The sequence below is a fragment of the Stenella coeruleoalba genome, assembly GCF_951394435.1.
Source record: "Stenella coeruleoalba genome assembly, chromosome: 9".
NCBI classification, from domain to species: Eukaryota; Metazoa; Chordata; class Mammalia; order Artiodactyla; family Delphinidae; genus Stenella; species Stenella coeruleoalba.
In genome coordinates this window covers 35,574,744-35,600,478 of record NC_137155.1, presented here as the reverse complement: position 1 = coordinate 35,600,478, position 25,735 = coordinate 35,574,744, and the positions used below count along the sequence as shown (strand labels likewise).

Below are 25,735 nucleotides of genomic sequence, written 5' to 3'. Positions count from 1 at the left end.
GACCAACTGAAGAATAAAAACCATGTGATCATCTCAACAGATGCATAAAGAGCTTTTGATAAAATTCAACATCCATTTGTGATTAAAAAAAAAAACTCTCCTGAAATTAAATTTCTGGATGGATTTTTTTTCTCATTAAAAAATCCTTTTAAATTCTCCCAGGTGAAAGGTTACAGATAATGAAAAGTCATTATCTTTATCATCATCAAGCTGTTGTTTTCTGAATGCTTATCTAAATTGAAGGCTATAACAGCTTACAAGTGCTTACCTTTGGAGCACAGGTGACAAAGGGGTAAACTGGAAGTTTCTGCTGGTAGCCTAGTGTGAAGGTGTGATCTGTATGCTGTCAACTCTTCCTCTCTCACAAAGACTGATGTTGATATTTACAGAAGATTATTGGTCCCTGAAAGAAAGACAAGTAAAAACTATGCCAGTTATGTTTCAAAAGTATCAGTGGAACGTAAGAGCTTCAAATTTCTATCTGCATGCCAATTTTAATGTATTCAAAAGTTCTTTTAGAAAAGTATATCTTCATCATTCAAATAATTACCCAAGTTAGAGTACTAAAATCATAGAAATCTGGAATGGAGAATGCTAAAAGAACTCTTGGGATATACTCCTTTTACAGATGAAGAAAGAATAATTACACCGCTTTTCTTTAAAAAGAGAAGGCAGTTATTGGCTCCTAGAGAAGCAGCTCCCATCTCATCACACTGATGTGTCGTGCTGCAATTCAGAATATTTACATTTTATAGAATTCTCATTTTAATATCTAATTCCAGAAACAGCAGCTCTCCTTAATGGTATCATCTCTGTTTTACAAATTTTCAGTACATTCAGATATTTATATCATTAAGAATCAATGTAGAGAAAAGGGAACCCTCCTACACTGTTGGTGGGAATGTAAGTTGGTGCAGCCACAACAGAAAACAATATGGAGGTTCCTCAGAAAACTAAAAATAGAACTACCATATGATCCAGCAATCCCACTCCTGGGAATACACCCAGACAAAACTATAATTCAAAAAGATACATGCACCCCTATGTTCAGAGCAGCACTATTCACAATAGCCAAAACATGAAACAACCTAAAGGTCCATCGACAGAAGAATGGATAAAGAAGATGTGGTACATGTATACAATGGAATATTACTTAGCCATAAAAAAGAACAAAATAATGCCATTTGCAGCAACATGGATGCGACTAGAAATTGTCCTACTAAGTAAGTCAGAAAGAGAAGGACAAATACCGTATGATATCACTTATATGCGAAATCTAAAATATGGCACAAATGAACCTCTAAAAGAGACACAGACTCATAGACATAGAGAACAGACTTGTGGTTGCCAACGGGGAGGGGTAAGGGAGAGGGATGGACTGGGAGTTTGGGGTTGGTAGAGGCAAACTATTACATTTAGAATTGAAAAATAACAAGGTCCTAATGTATGGCACAGGTAACTATATTCAATATCCTGTGATAAACCATAACGGAAAAGAATATAAAAAAGAATGTATACATGTGTATAACTGAGTCACTTTGCTGTACAGCAAAGATTGACACAACACTGTAAGTCAATTATACTTCAATAAAAAAAATTCATCTAAAAAGAAAGAAAGAATCAATGCCTGGACTAGACTAAATTATTAGGGGTAATTCAGATCTTTCCATTCCTTATCTCCCATCATTGGTGAAACTTAAAACTTTTATGTGGAATGTAGAGTTCACAGTTTCAACTATCTGTTTGATTTCATATTACTGATATGTATGAATTATATAAAATATACAATACCCCAAACAGTTGTTTTTGCACTGGTTCTACCTTTAATAGGAATGTAATTGGCAATAAAGTATAATGAAATCAACAATGACACATGCTGGTATAAGGAAAAGAAAAACCTTCAGATTCCAACCACAGTGTCCCCAGGAAAGCTGGTACTAGTAATAGCTAAGGTTAACATACTGTATTACATGCCTTAAATGAATCATAATCTAATTATCATAACTTCAAAGCAGGAGCTACGATTAATTCCATTTCTCACTTGAGGAAACTGGGGCAGGGAGAAGTTGAGTCACTTGTCTAAGGCTACTAATCATTATGGAAGCCAGACTTTGAACTCAGGTAACCATCTTTAGGGCCTTGGGCACTTAACTAGGCTCCCCCACCTCTATCTGTGAGGTCTAATGGGCCCCTGCCAAACCCCAAGAATTGCTCACTCTCTCCTGCAAACAGAAAACATACTTGGGGCTAAGAAGTGATGGAGATGGCAGGAGAGCAGAGGCTCCTATGTTCTGTTCTTCCCTCCCTACTTCCCTCTCTTTCTCCCCAGGGATAGAATTAATGTTCCTCCGCGCCCCCCCCCCCACCGCCAGTCCACCTCCTTACAAGCATGATTGTAGGACTATACGGTGTTCAGCATTCTATCTCTAGCATCTAGTGCAATATGGACACAAAATAGGCACTTACCATTGTACTTGTTGAATGAATGAATGAATCCTTTCTGTGCTGTAAGTGTTAAATGAGACGATGTACGGGACACACAGAGCGTCCCATAATACCTGATGTATACCAGATACTTAATAAATATTAGTTGTTGCTATTCTACTATTACTGCCTACTGTTACTATTATTTGTCTAAAAGATAATTTTAAGCAGAATATAAACGTTTTATTTCATTGTTCCTCTCATTTTTAATTATGTTTTAAATTTATTTATTTATTTATTTTTGGCTGCATTGGGTCTTCGTTGCTGCATGCGGGCTTTCTCTAGTTGTGGCGAGCGGGAGCTACTCTTCATTGCAGTGCGCGGGCTTCTCATTGCAGTGGCTTCTCTTGTTGTGTATCACGGGCTCTAGCTGCACAGGCTTCAGTAATTGTGGCATGCAGGCTCAGTAGTTGTGGCTCGTAGGCTCAAGAGCACAGGCTCAGTAGTTGTGGTGCACAGGCTTTGTTGCTCCATGGCATGTGGGATCTTCCTGAACCAGGGCTGGAACCCGTGTCCCCTGCATTAGCATGTGGATTCTTAACCACTGTGCAACCAAGGAAGTCCCCCTCTCATTTTTTATTTTTTAACATTTTTCGTGGAGTATAATTGCTTTATTATGGTGTGTTAGTCTCTGCTTTATAACAAAGTGAATCAGTTATACATATACATATATCCCCATACCTCTTCCCTCTTGCACCTCCCTCTCTCCCACCCTCCCTTTCCCACCCTTCTAGCTGGTCACAAAGCACCGAGCTGATCTCACTGTGCTTTGCGACTGCTTCCCAATAGCTATCTATTTTACATTTGGTAGTGTATATATGTCCATATATACACTACAACTCTCTCACTTTCTCCCAGCTTATGCTTCCCCCTCCCCGTGTCTTCAAGTACATTCTCTAGTAGGTCTGCATCTTTATTCCCATCTTGCAAATAGGTTTTTCATGACCATTTTTTCTTAAATTCCATATATATGTTTTAGCATATGGTATTTGTTTTTCTCTTTCTGACTTACTTCACTCTGTATGACAGACTCTAGATCCATCCACGTCACTACAAATAACTCAATTTCGTTTCTATTTCATGTGCCACATCTTCTTTATCCATTCTTCTGTCGATGGACACTTAGGTTGCTTCCATGTCCTGACTATTGTAAATAGAGCTGCAATGAGCACTGTGGTACATGACTCTTTTTGAATTATGGCTTTCTCAGGGTATATGCCCTGTAGTGGGATTGCTGGGTCGTATGGTAGTTCTATTTTGAGATTTTTAAGGAACCTCCATACTGTTCTCCATAGTGGCTGTATCAATTTACATTCCCACCAACAGTGCAAGAGGGTTCGCTTTTCTCCACACCCTCTCCAGCATTTATTGTTTGTAGGTTTTTTGATGATGGCCATTCTGACCGGTGTGAGGTGATACCTCATTGTACTTTTGATTTGCATTTCTCTAATGATTAGTGATGTTGAGCATTCTTTCATGTGTTTGTTGGCAATCTGTATATCTTCTTTGGAGAAATGTCTATTTAGGTCTTCTGCCCATTTTGGGTTGTTTGTTTTTTAGATATTGAGCTGCATGAGCCGCTTATAAATTTGGGAGATTAATCCCTCTTCAGTTGCTTCATTTGCAAATATTTTCTCCCATTCTGAGGGTTGTCTTTTCATCTTGTTTATGGTTTCCTTTGCTGTGCAAAAACCTTTTAAGTTTCATTAGGTCCCATTTGTTTGTTTTTGTTTTTATTTCCATTTCTCTAGGAGCTGGGTCAAAAAGGATCTTGCTGTGATTTATGTCATAGTGTTCTGCCTATGTTTTCCTCTAAGAGTTTGATGGTGTCTGGCCTTACAGTTAGGACTTTAATCCATTTTGAGTTTATTTTTGTGTATGGTGTTAGGGAGCGTTCTAATTTCATTCTTTTACATGTGGCTGTCCAGTTTTCCCAGCACCACTTACTGAAGAGGCTGTCTTTTCTCCATTGTATATTCTTGCCTCCTTTATCAAAGATAAGGTGACCATATGTGTGTGGGTTTATCCTTGGGCTTTCTATCGTGTTCCATTGATCTATATTTCTGTTTTTGTGCCACTACCATACTGTCTTGATTACTGTAGCTTTGTAGTATAGTCTGAAGTCTGAGCGCTTGATTCCTGCAGCTCCATTTTTCTTTCTCAGGATTGCTTTGGCTATTCGGGGTCTTTTGTGTTTCCATACAAATTGTGAAATTTTTTTGTTCTGGTTCTGTGAAAAATGCCAACGGTAGCTTCATAGGGATTGCATTGAATCTGTAGATTGCTTTGCGTAGTAGAGTCATTTTCACAATGTTGATTCTTCCAATCCAAGAACATGGTATATCTCTCCATCTATTTCTATCATCTTTAATTTCTTTCATCAGTGTCTTATAATTTTCTGCATACAGTTCTTTTGTCTCCTTAGGTAGGTTTATTCCTAGGTATTTTATTCTTTTTGTTGCAGTGGTAAATGGGAGTGGTTCCTTAATTTCAATTTCAGAGTTTTCATCATTAGTGTATAGGAATGCCAGAGATTTCTGTGCATTACTTTTGTATCCTGCTACTTTACCAAATTCATTGATTAGCTCAAGTAGTTTTCTGGTAGCATCTTTAGGATTCTCTATGTACAGTATCATGTTATTTGCAAACACTGACAGTTTTACTTCTTCTTTTCCGATTTGGATTCCTTTTTTTTCTTTTTCTTCCCTGATTGCTGTGGCTAACACTTCCAAAACTATGTTGAATAACAGTGGTGAGAGTAGGCAACCTTGTCTTGTTCCTGATCTTAGTGGAAATAGTTTCAGTTTTTCACCATTGAGGACGATGTTGGCTGTGGGTTTGTCATATATGGCCTTTATTATGTTGAGGTAAGTTCCCTCTCTGCCTACTTTCTGGAGGGTTTTTATCATAAATGCTGTTGAATTTTGTCGAAAGCTTTCTCTGCATCTATTGAGATGATCATATGGTTTTTCTACTTCGATTTGTTAATATGGTGTATCACATTGATTGATTTCCGTATATTGAAGAAACCTTGCATTCCTGGGACAAACCCCTCTTAACCATGGTGTATGATCCTTTTAATGTGCTGTTGGATTCTGGTTGCTAGTATTTTGTTGAGGATTTCTGCATCTATGTTCATCAGTGATATTGGCCTGTAGTTTTCATTTTTTGTGACATCTTTGTCTGGTTTTGGTATCAGGGTGATGGTGGCCTTGTAGAATGACTTTGGGAGTGTTCCTCCCTCTGCTATATTTTGGAAGAGTTTGAGAGGGGTAGGTATTAGCTCTTCTCTACACGTTTGATAGAATTTGCCTCTGAAGCCATCTGGTCCTGGGCTTTTGCTTGCTGGAAGATTTTTAATCACAGTTTCAATTTCAGTGCTTGTGATTGGTCTGTTTATATTTTCTATTTCTTCCTGGTTCAGTATCAGAAGGTTGTGCTTTTCTAAGAATTTGCCCATTTCTTGCAGGTTGTCTATTTTATTGGCATACAGTTGCTTACAGTAATCTCTCATGATCCTTTGTATTTCTGCTGTGTCAGTTGCTACTTCTTTTTCATTTCTAATTCTGTTGATTTGAGTCTTCTCCCTTTTTTTCTTGATGAGTCTGGTTAATGGTTTATCAATGTTGTTTATTTTCTCAAAGAACCAGCTTTTAGTTTTATTGATCTTTGCTATCATTTCCTTCATTTTTTTCCCCTTTATTTCTGATCTGATCTTTATGATTTCTTTCCTTCTACTACCTTTGGGGGTTTATTGTTCTTCTTTCTCTAATTGCTTTAGATGTAAGGTTAGGTTGTTTATTTGAGATGTTTCTTGTTTCTTAAGGTAGGATTTTACTGTTATAAACTTCCCTCTTAGAACTGCTTTTGCTGCATCTCATAGGTGTTGGGTCATCATTTTTTCATCATCATTTGTTCCTAGGAATTTTTTGATTTTCTCTTTGATTTCTTGGTTGTTTAGTAGTGTATTGTTTAGCATCCCTGTGTTTGCATTATTTACAGATTTTTTTTCCTGTAATTGATGTATATTCTCATAGCATTGTGGTCAGAAAAGATACTTGAGGGCTTCCCTGGTGGCGCACTGGTTGAGATCCGCCTGCTGATGCAGGGGACACGGGTTTGTGCCCCGGTCCGGGAAGATCCCACATGCTCTATTCTGGAGACTGTTTCATGAGCACTTGAGAAGAAAGTTAATTCTGTTGTTTTTGGATGGAATGTCCTATAAATATCAGTGAAGTCCATCTTGTTTAACGTATCATTTAAAGCTTGGGTTTCCTTATTTATTTTCATTTTGGATGACCTTTCCATTGGTGAAAGTGGGGTGTTAAACTCGCCTATTATGATGGTGTTACTGTCCATTTCCCCTTTTATGGCTGTTAGTATTTGCCTTATGTATTGAGGTGCTCCTATGCTGGGTGCATAAATATTTACAATTGTTATATCTTCTTCTTGGATTGATCCCTTGATCATTATGTAGTGTCCTTCTTTGTCTCTTGCAATAGTCTTTATTTTAAAGTCTATTTTCTCTGATATGAGAATTGCTACTCCAGCTTTCTTTTGATTTCCATGTGTATGGAATATCATTTTCCATCCCCTCACTTTCAGTCTGTATGTGTCCCTAATTCTGAAGTGGGTCTCTTGTAGACAGAATATACACAGGTCTTGTTTCTGTATCCATTTATCCAGTGTATGTCTTTTGGTTGGAGCATTTAATCCATTTACATTTAAGGTAATTATTGATATGTATGTTCCTATTACCATTTTCTTAATTGTTTTTGGTATGTTATTGTAGGTCTTTTCCTTCTGTTGTGTTTCCTGCTGAGAGCAGTTCCTTTAGCATTTGTTGTAAAGCTGGTTTGGTGGTGCTGAATTCTCTTAGCTTTTGCCTTTCTGTAAAGGTTTTAATTTCTCCGTCTAATCTGAATGAGATCCTTGCTCGGTAGAGTAATCTTGGTTGTAGGTTTTTGCCTTTCATCACTTTAAATGTGTCCTGCCACTCCCTTCTGGCTTGCAGAGTTTCTGCTGAAAGATCAGCTGTTAACCTTATGGAGATTCCCTTGTATGTTATTTGTTTTTCTCTTGCTGCTTTTAATATTTTTTCTTTGTATTTAATTTTTTATAGTTTGATTAATATGTGTCTTGGCATGTTTCCTCTTTGATTTATCCTGTATGGGACTCTCTGTGCTTCCTGGACTTGATTAACTATTTCCTTTCCCATATTAGGGAAGTTTTCAACTATAATCTCTTCAAATATTTTCTCAGTCCCTTTCTTTTTCTCTTCTTCTTCCTGGGCCCCTATAATTCGAATGTTGGTGTGTTTAATGTTGTCCCAGAGGTCTCTGAGACTGTCCTCAATTCTTTTCATTCTTTTTTCTTTATTCTGCTCTGTGGTAGTTATTTCTACGATTTTTTTCTCTCAGGTCCCTTATCCATTCTTCTGTGTTATTTTGCTATTGATCCCTTCTAGAGAATTTTTAATTTCATTTATTGTGTTGTTCATCATTGTTTGTTTGCTCTTTAGTTCTTCTAGGTCCTTGTTAAACATTTCTTGTATTTTCTCCATTCTATTTCCAAGATTTTGGAACATGTTTACTATCATTATTCTGAATTCTTTTTCAGGTAGACTGCCTATTTCCTTTTCATTTGTTAGGTCTGGTGGGTTTTTACCTTGCTCCTTCATCTGCTGTGTTTGTCTTCTCATTTTGCTTAACTTACTGTATTTGGGTCTCCTTTTCACAGGCTGCAGGTTTGTAGTTCCCATTGCTTTTGGTGTCTGCCCCCAGTGGCTAAGGTTGGTTCAGTGGATTGTGTAGGCTTCCTGGTGGAGGGGACTAGTGCCTTTGTTCTGCTGCATGAGCCTGGATCTTGTCTTTCTGGTGTGCAGGTCCACATCTGGTGGTGTGTTTTGGAGTGTCTGTGACCTTATTTTGATTTTAGGCAACCTCTCTGCTAATGGGTAGGATTGTGTTCCTGTCTTGCTAGTTGTTTGGCATAGGGTGTCCAGCACTGTAGCTTGCTGGTTGTTGAGTGGAGCTGGCGTTGAGATGGAGATCTCTGGGAGATTTTCGCTGTTTGATATTACATGGGGCTGGGATGTCTCTGGTGGTTCAATGTCCTGAACTTGGGTCTCCCACTTCCGAGGGTGGAGCACCAAGGTCCTGTCATCCACACGGCTCAGAATAAAAGGAGAGGAAGGAAGGAAGGAAGGAAGGAAGGAAGGAAGAAAGAAAGAGAGAAAGAGAGAGAGAAAGAGAGACAGAGAGAGAGAGGAAGAAAGAAGGAAGGAAGGAAGGAAGGAAGGAAGGGAAGGAAGGAAGGGAAGGAAGGAAGGAAGGGAAGGAAGGAACGAAGGAAGGAACGAAGGAATGAACGAAGGGCAAGAAAGGGAGAAAGGGAGGAAGGGAGGAAGAAAGGAAGGGAGGGAGAAAGAAAGAAAGAAAGAGAAAAAAGAAAGAAAGGAAGAAAGATAAAATAAAGTTATTAAAAATAAAAAACAAAAAATAATTTTTAAAATATTTTTAAGTTAAAAAAAAAAGAAAGAAGAGAACAACCAAACCAAAAAGCAAATCCACCAATGATAACAAGCGCTGAAAAATATACTAAAAAAAACCGAAAAAACACCGGACAGACAGAACCCTAGGACCAATGGTAAAAGCAAAGCTATACAGACAAAATCACACAGAGAAGCATACACACTCACAAAAAGAGAAAAAGGGGAAAAATATATATATATCGTTGCTCCCAAAGTCCACCTCCTCAATTTGGGATGATTCGTTGTCTATTCATGTATTCCATAGATGCAGGGTACGTCAAGTTGATTGTGGAGATTTAATCCGCTGCTCCTGAGGCTGCTGGGAGAGATTTCCCTTTCTCTTCTTTGTTCGCACAGCTCCCGGGGTTCAGCTTTGGATTTGGCCCTGTCTCTGCATGTAGGTCTCCTGAGGGCATCTGTTCTTCGCTCAGACAGGACGGGGTTAAAGGAGCTGCTGATTCGGGGGCTCTGGCTCACTCAGGCCGGGGGGGGGGGGGGAGGGAGGGGTATGGAATGCGGGGCGAGCCTGCAGCAGCAGAGGCCACCATGACGTTGCACTAGCCTGAGGCGCCATGTGTTCTCCCGGGGAAGTTGTCCCTGGATCACGGGACCCTGGCAGTGGCAGGCCGCACAGGCTCCTGGGAGGGGAGGTGTGGATAGTGACCTGTGCTCGCACACAGGCTTCTTGGTGGCGGCAGCAGCAGCCTTAGTGTCTCATACCCGTCTCTGGGGTTTGCGCTGATAGCCGCAGCTCGCGCCAGTCTTTGGAGCTCCTTTAAGCAGCGCTCTTAATCCCGTCTCCTCCTGCACCAGGAAACAGAGGCAAGAAAAAGTCTCTTGCCTCTTCGGCAGCTCCAGACTTTTCCGCGGACTCCCTCCCAGCTAGCCGTGGCGCACTAACCCCCTGCAGGCTGTGTTCACGCAGCCAACCCCAGTCCTCTCCCTGGGATCCGCCCGAAGCCCGAGCCTCAGCTCCCAGCCCCTGCCCACCCCGGCGGGTGAGCAGACAAGCCTCTCGGGCTGGTGAGTGCCGGTCAGCACTGATCCTCTGTGCGGGAATGTCTCCGCTTTGCCCTCTGCACCCCTGTGGCTGCGCTCTCCTCCGTGGCGCCAAAGCTCCCCCACCTCTGCCACTCGCAGTCTCTGCCCGCGAAGGGGCTTCCTAGTGTGTGGACACCTTTCCTCCTTCACAGCTCCCTCCCACTGGTGCAGGTCCCGTCCCTATTCTTTTGTCTCTGTTTTTTCTTTTTTCTTTTGCCCTGCCCAGGTACGTGGGGGAGTTTCTTGCCTTTTGGGAGGTCTGAGGTCTTCTGGCAGAGTATTTGTGTATTTGTGGGGAGGAAGGTGATCTCCGCGCCTTACTCGTCCGCCATCTTGAAGCTCCTCCCCTCCCTCATTTTTTTCATTGATCTCTTGTTACATGGCCTTTAGATTTATTTTATTCAATTTAATTAATTTTGTTATTAAGCCTAGTTGTGACCATTTTATTCACATCATAAACAAACGTGTAAGGATGATTATTCTTATTTGACCTCAACACATATGCAAAATTATTACTTTTTGATAAATAGTAGAAGTGGAATTGCTGGGTCAAAACATACAAAATTCTAACGTTTTTAATGGTTATTTAAAAGGACTACATTTCTAAAATCTCTGATAAAAGTTCATCAATCATAACTCAGAGTAGGTTTGCCCATTTCTTATCCTGAAATAAAATGATTTAATAAGAGAAAAATACTACATGCACAAGGCTGTTTTTTCCAACATCATTTAAAATGTCAACAATTCAAAACTACTAAAATATCCTGCAATAAAGAAGTCTTTAAGTAAATTATTGTAAACCAACATAATGGAATACTGTGTAGCAATTAGAATAACAATTCAATGACTATAGAGAAACATGGAAAATATAAAAACATGAGGAAATGTTTGGCACACAATATTAAATAATTAAGGGGAAAAATAATGAAAAGAAAATTTTCAAAAATAACAGTAAGAGTGGTCCTCCTTTTACTTTGCAAAAATAATTAAATGTAAGGAGTACCACATTCTAATAAATTTTTGTTTACACGGACAGGAGTAGACAATATAAATGGGATCATTACTGAAATTACAATGTTAAGGTTCACTATTTTAAAACCTGCCATTAACTTGTATTGGACGGTTCGTTGATGCTAAACTGAGTTTCCTACAAATTAGTGAAACTGAATTATGAATTTCTTCTAATATCTATTGAAATCAGCCTTTTATGTTAGCACAGAACTTTTTATTAGCACAACATTCAGAAGGTACAAACAATATTGACAGTGCAAGCTACTAAAATACTGTATTAATGTAATGCAAAGTGTCCTTGTTCTAATCATCTTTCTTTCTAGAAAACTAACCAGGGCCCACTTGAGTCCTACTTATCCTTGTCCTTGGGGGTGGCATGGGGATATAAGTCCCCCCTCCATTTCATCCCTCTTCTTTACTTCAGCCCGATTATCAATTCCCCAATCTTATTCAAGTCTTGGAAAGAGGCTTTTGAGCCAATCCTGAAAAGAGCCATTTAAATTCCAACCACTGAGCCACTTCGAAAGCTGGATCACCTTGGTGACTACCTAGTCTCTCCAGGTCTTCACATCCTCAGCTATCTATGAAAATAACACCATCTGTATCATATAGAATCTGGGGGTTAAATGATGAAACAGGGCAAAGAGCCTACACAGGCTCTGCCCCTTCTGTGCTGAAATTCTGAAGCAAATTCCCCTCAGTGGGCTTTGCCATTTTTAAGTCAAGATCCACTGGGAATCTGAGGAGGTCTAAGGATGCACTGTGCAGAGAAAAGCGGTCCATCCTCACAAAATGTGGTGTACAATTTCAAGGGTTTCAAGGACCCCGGGGGAAGACCTTCCATTCACTGCCCAGTACACCACAGACCAACGGCTAGGAACCCCTAGGACGGTGCAGAATCTCTAATGAGGAACAGTGAAAGTAAATGTGGAAAAGAACGAAAACAAAGAGGTCATGAGGTGAAGGATCAAAGGAGGAAAAACAACTAAAATAAAAGAAGTAAATGAGAAAAGAAAAAAAAAGGCAAGATGTGGAAATTTGGTTCAGGCAGAGGGAATATGTAAGAAGTACGGATCCATTTGTCTCCATTTTCCCCAGCCTAAGTGGAATTACCTGTTAGTCATGGATTTAAGTCATTTGCAGAGTGCTTAAATAGTTAATTGTAGCCTTAGAAACATTTGACAACAAAGTGTACGCTAATCCAAAATACAATCAAGTTGTAAAAAGCCAAACTGACCTTCCAGAAGTCAAGGATGAATAATTCAAGTCAGCCCTTCCCCAGCCCCGCATCCAGTGCATTATACTGATGAGGCTTCACCTTCCCGCTTGGCTTCACCATTCAGGATAAGGGGACCATGGTTTCTGGAGGCGTGTTTGAACCACGTACACAAAAAAATTAGCTTAATTATTTACTGCTTTCCCAACTCAGATGAAATGATTCTGTTTTGTTTTTTTTTTAAAAAGTGACTCCCCCAAAACAACAATCTCAAAGCCAAGCGAGAGCTCGCCCCTGGTGCATCTCCTGCTACTTTGTTGCTCTGTGTCAGCCCTGATTCAAGGACAGATTTCTGGTATATCTGCTATTTTCCTTCTCTCCCCTCTTCCCCGAGCTTAGCCCCCTGCCCAACTAAAGGAAGAAGCGTACTTTCACATGCACTCGCAGGGCGTCAAGCAGACCTGCACACACTGGAGGATCCCCTCTGGCTCTCACATGGCCTTGTTTCCCTTTTCCAGGCATAAGTAGAATTCTCTATCAGGGAAGCCAACACAATGGGCTTTTACCAAGATTTATATTGCAACCCAGTGGTTCTCCACCAGGGGTGATTTTGTGCCCAGGAGTGATTTGGCGATGTCTGCAGACATTTTTGGTTGTAGCAACTGGTGCAGAAGGGGGAGCTGTTATTGGCATCTATTGTGTAGAGCCCAGGGATGTTGCTAAATATCCTGCAATGCACAGGACAGTCCCCCATACAACTGATCAGGCCTCACAAGTCAATAGTGCCAAGGTTGAAAACCCTGCTATAACCCCAGAGTTAGAATATGAAAAATTTGAGAGGACTGTTTCCATCTGTGATTTCTCTTCACTCCATTTACACCACCTAGTATTTGTCTAGGTGTCTTTTCCCAAGCTACACACTGAGTTTCTAATGGACCCAGAAAATCTCCTTACATGGGCTACCTCATAGGATGGGGGAAATGACAGGGAACCCTCCCACTCTCCATACTTAGTCTGGTGCCCAGGAAGGAAAATGGCTGGAAGGAAGGCTGGGAAGGAATCCCAGGTGTACTACCTAAGGGCCAACTGAGTTGGAAAAGATACTTAACCTTCCTGAATCCGAGCTCCTCAGTAATAAAATAAGAACAGGAGAATGGATCTTGTTCAGATTAAACAATATATATCTGTGTCTGACCCACTGTTTGCCAAAGTAGGTACTCAATAAATGCTATTATTAATACTTTATATCAATAGATCCCAAACTGTATTATGCATAATTAACCTGGGAAGATTATTAAAATTCACATTGTCAGCTCCTAACTGCAGAGGTTCTGATCTCCTATGGCAGGAGTATCTACCTAGAATCTGCATTTTTTAGAAGAGACCCAATGATTCTGACCTACATGGTCTGTGGCCCGTATGTCAAGAAACTCTGCAGTCCAGGGGTTGGCACTGGACTTCCCCAAATATTCTCAACCAGATGCTCTCTGACTCCTTGCACCTCCAGAGAGAAAGCAAAATTATGATATGTCTTCTTGCCTTCTGTTTTCTCTAGAATCTAAATTCTGGGACAATTAACCTCAAGAGTCTCACTTTCCCCAACCTTATGCCCTCCTCTCTGAGAGCCATCAGCTAACTCACTGACATTTCCATCTCTTATTCTGTATAAAGAAAGAGAACATTTAGCTATATGGGCCCACAGATGAAAACTCAGGAGACAGGAAAAGAGGCATATGCTGATTTACCCTCAGAGAGCATCATGGAGTCACGGAAAAATCTGTCTTTGGAGTCAAACAGACTGGAGTTTCCATCTTACCGCCGCCCTTTGCTTGCCCCGGAGCCCCAGTATCCTCAGGTGTAAAAGGGGAATGGAAACATACATCTTTTACTAGCTGGTGCTCTCAATTACCTATTCCACATGGGTTAGTCCAACTGGGATTAGGTCCTCTTGTGTGTGGACCTAGTTACTCATCCATTCTTCCATTGTGGCTTGCTAACAGAAGCCCATCATTTGACAGAAGGCAGCAATGCACCCAGATAAAAAGCACCATACCTAACTCTTACTCACAGCTATGAGTGGGCCTGTGACTGGCCACTAAGACCCAAGATGAATTCAGTTGAGTGTTTCTAGGAAAGTACTGCTTCACTGTCTCCCTTTTCCCTTTTCTTCATGTTCTTCCTCCCTTTTCTTTCTCCTCTGATGAATACTTTTTCTACTAACTGGAATGTGTCTGTGAGGCTGGGGGTGGACGTGGACCATTATATCCATGAAGATGAAAGCCTGTGCTAAGGATGATGGAGCAAGAAGCCTGGGTCTTTGGTGGCATCTTTAAAGCAGTCTTGGACCTTCTACCTCTAGATTCAGTGCTACATGACAATAATAAGCCCCCATGTGTTTAAACCACTATTACAGTTTTGTACTACAAGCATAATCCCTACCCAAAGCACTGCTGTGGAATAGAAGTACTTCATCTCAGCCAGAAGACTACTAACACTGGCAAGATCCAGCCGTCCTACATTAAACCTCCGGCTTTTGTCGCCCTCCTCTTTGTTTGGAACTTTCTAACTCAGATCTACCCTCTGGAATATTCTCTTCCAAGGTGTAGCCAGTTGGGTGAACTTCTGACCTACTATTTATCTTAAAGTGTTTCATTTTTCTTTCTTGGATCTTCCTCCTGGTCTCATTTACCTTCCTGATTCTGATACTATTCTTCAACCAGAATGAAATGGTTGGCTCCCCATTAAGGAAGCTGTTTTGGTCCGCAGGGATGTGACCAAGATGTGGAGTAAGGTGCAAGAGGGCAAAATTTAAGGAAGCACTTACTCACAGGTCCTACAAGCAATGAGTCAGTTATGTTAGGGTAAGTACCTCCTTAAATTGCCTCACTAGCCTCATCCTAGTGGCCCTCCCCCCCACACTCCTCCAGCCTTGCCCCTACGACCAGCTTCTGGGATGGACCTGACCTTTAATTCCAGTGTTTGTCAAACTGCAATTCATGACCACTATCTTTTAGTAAGATTTCTATAATGGACATGATATTTTAAGAGATGATATACAACAGAATAGAAAATACTGGAAGGCATCCATTGCATAGAAAGCATTCTTTACTGTAGTAAGGGTAAGTATTGTTACTTTTGTTTCAGCTATACATATAAATACGTATGTATGTATGTGTAGCACCGGGCCATGAGATAAAATGTAATACTTACTGTAGATTACGGTCCAGTAATTTTGAAAAAAAAAAAAAGTTCTGTTCTTTGCTCCCAGTTAATAATCCCTCTTGATCTAGGTTTCTCACCTTCACACTAGCTATTTTCTAAATTTCACCTTCTAACTTAGCTGATTTATGTTATAGAATATGTAGCATATATTAGCAACAAGGAGCTTATGTATGTGGGATATAAGGATTCACAAAGTCTAAAGTTGTTCAAAATGATGGAGTTCTTCACAGAGTTATGGGAGAACTTCTCAGGAGTACTTAACAGCTTACTTTTATTCTTTATTTTATAAAGATTGTTTACCTTCTTAAGACTATTAATATCCCTGTATGTGTTCCTTTGAAGGAATCAACTTGATCAGTTCCAGAGTTTCAGAATCATAAAGTAGGTCAAGCCTTTATAATTATATTAGGAGCTTTGGGGAACATCAATCTAGTTTTCCAAATCCAATTTCTGAAAGAGCCAATCCTCAACTTTCATAAAACTTGAAGTTTTCGGCACACTTAGAAAACATAAAAAACATCTTTGATTCTTAGAATGACTCATATTGTAATAGCGACCTCTATTTCTGCTAATGTTTATATTGGTGCTAAAGATTTTGCAAGGGTCTATGAGAGTTTATATGATCTATCCCACCTGAGAAGCCAATACAGATATAGGAGATATCTACCGCAATTCCATATAACATATGAAGCAAATGAAATATGACATGTGGCCTTAAGACTACAACCAAGATAAGGAAGAAGAAAAAAGTATTTGTAATCGCAGATGCAGTAAATATATCAAAGAGTTATCCAAATAGTTGATGGAAAGTAAAGTACATCATTGGCTTGTTTGCAAAATGAGGCCTAACTGAGCTAATTTATCACTCTTTCACCTTGGCATGCTCTAGCCAATCATGTCCACACAAAGTACCAGGGAAAGGATGATACAAAGAGTTAGAGAATGTTTTCTTACTTTGGATTTTGAGCCTTCAGAGCCCTTCAGGGGAAGTTTGTCCAAACCCTAAGTAACAACTGCTTGCTGCCTTGGCACATGGTAGGCGCTCACTGAATGAGTGTAGAAGCAATGAATGAATGCTTGACCAAGGACAGGCAAATTTAGATGCATTTTTGATCATTCACCTATCAGACTACTTACAGAACTGCCTGAGTCCACTAAGAAATCCAAAAATATTTACTAAAGTATCTTTTTCATTTACTCTGAATCATATGGGAATTCAGGAGATTCAGTTTCATATATTTTGTATTCACTTACATTAATATATTAAAATGTTATCGGTAACTAATTGCTCTGTAGAGATTCACTGCATTTGAAGCCATTTGGAAAATAAGCCTTTTATCTTTCAAACAAGAAGTTTTGTTTTGCCAAGAGTAAATCTCTTGAACACAAACACATTACAAATGGACTTTAATGACGTTCCAAATGTGATTCCGTTTCTTGTGGTTTTTCTATTTTATGCATTTGTATGTAAATTGTACTTTATGGAATAAGACAGAGGTGGGAGAGTTTTTCTCCTTAACCTGTTCATTGTTCCCCTTCTTTGCTTCCATGTTAGAAAATTTATGAGCATGGATGACGCAAAAATCATTATCACTGTGCTAAGCGGCTTGGCAAGACTACAACCTCCAAATTCAATTCAACAAACATTTATGCAGTACATGCTAAGTGCTTCACACATTAACTGGGAACCTATAGTATTCTAGGCACTTCACAATGAAAACTTTTGAGGTGCCTCCTATTAGCCATGGTTCAAAACTGAATTAGACACTCTTCCTACCATCACGAAGTTCAAACTACTTAATTAACCACCACATATGACCTTTGAAACAAAGTGGTTAAATCGTTTACTGCTTCTGCTATTTCCTTGCTTCCAACTGAATATTAAGTATGTCACAAGATATTTCCTCTTTGGAAATTTATTCCCCTTGTCCTCAGATTGGATGATTCATATTATCTTCAAAATGTTTTGGGGTTATGATCATACAAGTCCTAACAAGAGTGAGTTTTTCAGCATTGTCAGCATGAAAAGGCGAGTCATTCTCTGCTCAGTTTTAATGTGTGAATCTTCAAATGTCATTTTTCTAGTTCTCTGGCTTTCACTTTCCTTCTACGTAAATGAGGTTGGATCAGTGACAGTGATCACCCCTCCATCACTCATCCTATAAGTCTGTTTACACAGCTTGTTTGGTCACTGGACACTTGTACATAAGAATCTATGAAATAAGTTTGCTGGAACCAAACTTCAGAAAAAAAAAAGGAGGTTCCTTAAAAAACTAAAAATAGAACTACCATAGGACACAGCAATCCCACTGCTGGGCATATACCCTGAGAAAATCATAATTCAAAAAGAGTCATGTGCCACAGTGTTCACTGCAGCACTATTTTCAATAGCCAGGACATGGAAGCAACCCAAGTGTCCATCGACAGATGAATGGATAAAGAAGATGTGGCACATATATACAATGGAATATTACTCAGCCATAAAAAGAAATGAAATTGAGCTATTTGTAGCGAGGTGGATGGGCCTAGAGCCTGTCATACAGAGTGAAGTCAGAAAGAGAGAGACAAATACCGTATGTTAACACATATATATGGAATCTAAAAAAAAAAAAATTTGTTCTAATGAACCTAAGGGCAGCGCAGGAATAAAGACACAGATGTAGAGAATGGACTTGAGGACACGGGGCGGGGGAAGGGTAAGTTGGGATGAAGTGAGAGAGTGGCATGGACATATATACACTACCAAATGTAAAATAGATAGCTAGTGGGAAGCAGCCGCATAGCACAGGGGGATCAACTCTGTGCTTTGTGTCCACCTAGAGGGGTGGGATAGGGAGGGTGGGAGGGAGACGCAAGATGGAGGGGATATGGGGATATATGTATACATATAGCTGATTCACTTTCTTACACAGCAGAAACTAACACAACACTGTAAAGCAATTATACTCCAATAAAGATGTTAAAAAAAATAAATTATAGGCACTTAAAGATCAAGGGCTCCCTGTTTGGTGCCTAATAATAATAATGGTAAATAACCAATAATTATAGCTGCTACAAAATTTTTCAGAACAAAGGGGAGAAACTAACATTTACTGAATGTACTTAGCAACAGAACAGAGGCATCAATTTATGATGTGTGTGTCAAATGCTGCTCAACTGCCTGAATAGTTTAGCAAAAATCTTGTATGTATTTGTAAGGCCTGTAAAACATCTGAGAAGTTTGGTCTAAATGTCTAAAAAAATAAATGCACTTGCAAAAGAAAAAATAAAAAGTCCCCGTCCTACCACATGTCATGTCTGCCCACAGGCAATAGGAATCCTTTTCTGGTTATGAAAGAATTAATGCATTCTTCATGTTCTTAGCAGTTTACATCGTCTCTGATGACATTTAGGCTAAGAAAGCTATCAAAAGATTCCCAGGAAAATATGTCAACTTGTGCAGGGACTGTGCAAAACAATTAAATCCCATATGTGTGGGAGGTTATATTTATGTCTGTTTAGCCATATACACATATCCATATGTGTATATGGATATGTGTGTATATACATATGTGTATATGTATGTGGACAGAAATAGGTATATTTCTGGGCGTAGAAATATGTATATCTCTATGCACAGCTCTATATTTATGTCTTTATGTGCATATGCATAAATACCTTATTATATGCTAATTGCCAGGGCTGTGTTAATGCTCTATATACATTTTCTCATAAAATCCTCACAGCATACCTACAAGGTAAATATGTTTTAAGAAAACAGGTTTGAAAGACAGAACACAATTTGCCCAAAGTCACAATAAGACAGTGACAGAGCCAGAATTAAAACCAGTTTATCCAACTGTGAAGCAGGGACACCAACACTTTATATACATATATATAGAGAAATGTCATGTAACTTATAAATTGTTGGAAACTGAGCTGTTAAGAGATGATTGCAGGAATATTTGCTTCAGTAAGAAAATATGTCAATCATGGAGGTATAAATTTGCCCCCAAAATACTTCACTGAAACTCTACCATCCTTATGCTGGTAGAGAAGGCATCTCTGTTAAGGTAAAACTAATCAGAATTGGAAAATATTCATTAAAAAACCACATACAATATATTGCTCATCAGTTAATAATTTTCCTCCTTAGAACAAGAATGGCATAACCAACAAAACAACTGTGATGATACGGAAAACATCCGGAAAAGCATTCACACAATCTTCAGTTATGAGGGTTCCCTCATGTTCTACTTTCTTTAGTAAAAATGATACCAATTCACATTTCACATGTTCAAATGCAAATACACAAAATAGTGATGAAAACAATGTCAGAATTAGTGGATTACTTCGGATAACTGTGTCTTGTTCACCTCATTTAGTTGGTGTCCCCCAAGAATCTTGAGATATCCAAACAACACTATTAACAATGAACAGAATTGAATTTTGCTATGTAATATTTTATCACCAACCCAGGACTTCCATACTATCCTGCTCAGGATTTATTGGGGGGCCAAAAATTCAATGCAATGTTAGCCTAAGAAACATACAATATATTTCATACATTATCTGTTGTGTTTAAATTTCTGTGCAACTGTATTTACATTGGTTATTGACAGAGATTTTCCTAGCCATAAGCATTCCATTAGAACATAATTTTTTTTAAGTTGACTGCTTTACTTTCCAAATATTTGAACTAGTTTCCAAAGGATTTTTCCATAAAGGATAAAATAGAAACATACACATCAACTTTTTAATGTGAAGCCTAGTTAACCAAAGGGTGGTGTTCCATTTCTATAATTAGGAAAGGACTGCTCCTATCAGCTGTTATATTAGGCAACCTCTGGCAGGTAAGGAATCTGCCACACTGCTATCCATCTCTTCCCAAGCATGTTGGAATCTTGAGTTGGAGGGAGCAGGCATATATTTTAAACATCCCATTGAGTATTACAATAATTTTTTAAAATTCTTCTTACAGTGAAATTACAGACTAAAATTGGCAAAGTCTCAACTGTTATCATTAATCACAGATAGATTTTGTGGTTTCAACTAGGAGATAAAGGACATAACATTTCTAGGAGGACATCACATTTTTTACAATTTTTAATAGCCATGGACATACATGGATTTAGGAAGGAGGAATAAGTTTTTTGAGAAACATGGCTCTGGATGACTTTTAAATCAGCCCTAAACATTCTCTGTACTGTGACTTATGATTTAGGCCCTGTACCTTGACTCCTGAATATACTATCGGATGCTAACTAGGCTGCCTTGCTTTTTACCCTCAGAGTTTTGCAGGAACTCTGGGACTGCTGTCCAGATAAGAAAACACACTTTACTGGAGATTCCTGAGACGTTTCTAAAACGCTCCTGAATCAAACAGAGCGTTACAGGAGCAGATTACAAAGATAACATCTACCGGTGGGGGGATGGGGAATATATATTTGAGATTCCCTCTAATAAATCTCTGTGTGTTTGAAAGTGAAAGGAAAAGGAGATCTGGAAGCCCAAAAGATCACAAATGTTTTGGTACCTAGTAAACAGCTCTGTGCTGGTGTTGGGTGGTTCATACTGACTTGCAAGAGTCCATTGTGAATATCTCTACCCAGTAGCTTGAAATCAGTCATGATGGGAGTCTTTATACCACAGAAACTATCAAGTGCTACATATCAATTCCTTCACCCTCACCTCGAAACATGACTGTTAAACATTTATACTAACAATTATGGAGGAGATAGGGAGGATTGCCTAAGAACCTTTATTTTTGAGTCTTCCATATAATAAGAATGCCATGGTTTACTGTTTGTTTTATTTAATAAGTTTCTCTATAAGGTTTATGATGGAAATTTCATTATCAACCTAAGTGAAATGGTGTTCCAGCAATATTTTTCACTGTTTTGAGGACTGAACTTATATGTGTATGCCTGGCAGAGAAAGATCTTAGATAATATAAGAGTGTTTAGCGAGGTAATTACCAGCTGGTTCTATGCTCTCAGGTTTTAATACTGACAGAGTTTCTCCAGCAGGTCCAGAATTCTTGGAAATGTAAGGGCAACAGTCATGTTTCTAGATTCCTTCAACTTTTTGACCCTTGGCCTTTGACATAAATTGCAGCAATATCTTTTTTAAGCCATCTCCTAGAGTAATGGATATACAAAATAAACAAACAAATGGGACCTAATTAAACCCAAAAGCTTTTGCACAGCAAAGGAAACCATAAACAAGACAAAAAGACAACCCTCAGAATGGGAGAAAATATTTGCAAGTGAAGCAACTGACAAAGGATTAAAAAATGGGTGGAAGATCTAAATAGACATTTCTCCAAAGAAGACATACAGATGGCCAAGAAGCACATGAAAAGCTGCTCAACATCACTAATTACTAGAGAAATGCAAATCAAAACTACAATGAGGTATCACCTCACACCAGTCAGGATGGCCATCACCAAAAAATCTACAAACAATAAATGCTGGAGAGGGTGTGGAGAAAAGGGAACCCTCTTGCACTGTTGGTGGGAATGTAAGTTGATACAGCCACTATGGAGAACAGTATGGAGGATCCTTAAAAAACTAAAAATAGAATTACCATATGACCCAGCAATCCCACTACTGGGCATATACCCAGAGCAAATCATAATTCAAAAAGACACATGCACCCCAATGTTCACTGCAGCACTATTTACAACAGCCAGATAATGGAAGCAACCTAAATGTCCATCGACAGACAAATGGATAAAAAAGATGTGGTACATATATACAATCGAATATTACTCAGCCATAAAAAGGAACAAAATTGGGTCATTTGCAGAGACGTGGATGGATCGAGAGACTGTCATACAGAGTGAAGTCAGAAAGAGAAAAACAAATATTGTGTATTAACACATATATGCAGAATCTAGAAAAATGATACAGATGAACTGGTTTGCAAGGCAGAAATAGAGACAGAGATGCAGAGAACAAACGTATGGACATCAAGGGGGGAAAGCGGGGGTAGGGGGTGGTGGTGGTAGGATGAAGTGGGAGATTGGGATTGACACATATACACTAATATGTATAAAATAGGTAACTAATAAGAACCTGCTGTATAAAAAATAAAATAAAATTCAAAAAAATAAATTAATTAAATTGAATTAAAAAGGAAACATTCATTGCATCCCTTCCCTCACCCTTGGCCACAAAGTCATAGGTCAGAGTCAATTATAAATTTGTTTCTTTTTTAACAGCCTTATTGAGATGCAATCGATTTACAAAGAACTGCATGTAGGGGATTGGTTCAAGATGGCGGAGTAGAAGGACATGCTCTCACTCCCTCTTGCGAGAGCACTGGAATCACAACTAACTGCTGAACAATCATCAACAGGAAGACACTGGAACTCACCAAAAAAGATACCCCACATCCAAAGACAAAGGAGAAGCCACAGTGAGATGGTAGGAGGGGCCCAATCACAATAAAATCAAATCCCATAACTGCTGGGTGGGTGACTCACAAACCAGAGAACACACACCACAGAAGCCCACCCACTGGAGTGAAGGTTCCGAGCCCCACGTCAGGCTTCCCAACCTGGGGGTCTGGCAACAGGAGGAGGAATTCCTAGAGAATCAGACTTTGAAGGCTAGTGGGATTTGATTTCAGGACTTCAACAGGACTTGGGGAAACAGAGACTCCACTCTTGGAGGGCACAAGTAGTGCCCTCCACAAGTAGTGTGCAAAGTAGTGTGCACATCAGGACCCAGGGGAAGGAGCAGTGACACCATAGGAGACTGAACCAGACCTACCTGCTAGTGTTGGAGAGTCTCCTGCAGAGGTAGGGGGTGGCTGCATCTCACAGAGAGGACAAGGACACTGGCAGCAGAAGTTCTGGGAAGTAATCCTTGGACTGAGCCATCCCAGAGTCCACCATTAGCTCCACCAGAGAGGTCGGGTAGGCTCCAGTGTTAGATCGCCTCAGGCCAAACCACCAACAGGGAGGGAACCCAGCGCCATCCATCAGCAGGCAAGCAGATTAAAGTTTTACTGAACTCTGCCACCAGAACAACAGCCAGCTCTACCCACCACCAGTCCCTCCCATCAGGAAACTTGCATAAGGCTCTTAGATAGCCTCATCCACCAGAGGGCAGACAGCAGAAGCAAGAAGAACTACAATCCTGCAGCCTGTGAAACAAAAACCACATTCACAGAAAGACAGACAAGATGAAAAGGCAGAGGGCTATGTACCAGATGAAGGAACAATATAAACCCCCAGATAAACAACTAAATGAAATGGAGATAGGCAACCTTCCAGAAAAAGAATTCAGAATAATGATAGTGAAGATGATCCAGGACCTTGGAAAAAGAATGGAGGTAAAGATCGAGAAGATGCAAGAAATGTTGAACAAAGATCTACAAGAATTAAAGAACAAACAAACAGAGATGAACAATACAATAACTAAAATGAAAAATACACTAGAAGGAATCAACAGCAGAATAACTAAGGCAGAAGAACGGATAAGTGACCTGGAAGACAGAATGGTGGAATTCACTTCTGCGGAACAGAATAAAGAAAAAACAATGAAAAGAAATGAAGACAGCCTAAGAGACCTCTGGGACAACATTAAACATAACAACATTCGCATTATAGGGGTCCCAGAAGGAGAAGAGAGAGAGAAAGGGCCAGAGAAAATATTTGAAGAGATTATAGTCAAAAACTTCCCTAACATGGGAAAGGAAATAGCCACCCAAGTCCGGGAAGCACAGAAAGTCCTATACAGGACAAACCCAAGGGGAAACATGCCAAGACACATAGTAAGCAAACGACAAAAATTAAAGGCAAAGAAAAATTATTGAAAGCAGCAAGGGAAAAATGACAAATAACATACAAGGGAACACCCATAAGGTTAACAGCTGATTTCTCAGCAGAAACTCTACAAGCCAGAAGGGAATGGCATGATATACTTAAAGTGATGAAAGGGAAGAACCTACAACCAAGATTTCTCTACCCAGCAAGGATCTCATTCAGATTCAATGCAGAAATCAAAAGCTTTGCAGACAAGCAAAGCTAAGACAATTCAGCACCACCAAACCAGCTCTACAACAAATGCTAAAGGAACTTCTCTAAGTGGGAAACACAAGTGAAGAAAAGGACCTACAAAAACAAACCCAAAACAATTAAGAAAATAGTAACAGGAACATACATATCAATAACTACCTTAAACGTGAATGGATTAAATGCTCCAACCAAAAGACACAGGCTTGGTGAGTGGATACAAAAATAAGACTACATATATATGCTGTCTACAAGAGACCCATTTCAGACCTAGGGACACATACAGACTGAAAGTGAGGGGATGGAAAAAGATATTCCATGCAAATGGAAATCAAAAGAAAGCTGGAGTAGCAATACCCATATCAGATAAAATAGACTTTAAAATAAAGAATGTTACAAGAGACAAGGCAGGACACTACATAATGATCAAGGGATAAATTCACCAAGGAGATATAACAATTATGAATATTATATGCACCCAACATAGGAGCACCTCAATACATAAGGCAACTGCTAACAGCTGTAAAAGAGGAAATTGACAGTAACACAAAAATAGTGGGGGAATTTAGCACCTCACTTACACCAATGGACAGATCATCCAGACAGAAAATTAATAAGGAAATACAGGCTTTAAGTGACACAATAGACCAGATAGATTTAATTGATATTTATAGGACATTTCATCCAAAAACAGCAGATTACACTTTCTTCTCAAGTGCACACAGAACATTCTCCAGGATAGTTCACATCTTGGGTAACAAATCAAGTCTCAGTAAATTTAAGAAAACTGAAATATCAAGCATCTTTTCTGACCACAACGCTATGAGATTAGAAATCACTTACAGGGAAAAAAACCATAAAAAATACAAACACATGGAGGCTAAACAATACATTGCTAAATAAGCAAGAGATCACTGAAGAAATCAAAGAGGAAATCAAAAAATACCTAGAGACAAATGACAATGAAAACACAACTATCCAAAACCTATGAGATGTAGCAAAAGCAGTTCTAAGAGGGAAGTTTATAGCAATACAAACCTACCTCAAGAAACAAGAAAAAGCTCAAATAAACAATTGAATCTTACACCTAAAGGAACTAGAGAAAGAAGAACAAACAAAACCCAAAATTAGCAGAAGGAAAGAAATCATAAAGATCAGAGAGAAATAAATGAAATAGAAACAAAGAAAACAAGAGCAAAGATCAATAAAACTAAAAGCTCGTTCT

At 39.3% G+C, this 25,735-nt stretch overlaps 1 long non-coding RNA gene across 3 annotated transcripts in view; it reads right to left on the bottom strand.

Moving 5' to 3' along the window:
* LOC307191260 overlaps positions 1-25,735 on the bottom strand; it is a 360,146-nt gene that overhangs the window by 166,187 nt on the left and 168,224 nt on the right. For all 3 annotated transcript variants that reach the window (XR_013829670.1, XR_013829671.1, XR_013829672.1), the window contains exon 3: positions 269-403. This is a non-coding gene — a long non-coding RNA (uncharacterized lncRNA). The remainder of the gene's footprint in view (positions 1-268; positions 404-25,735) is intronic.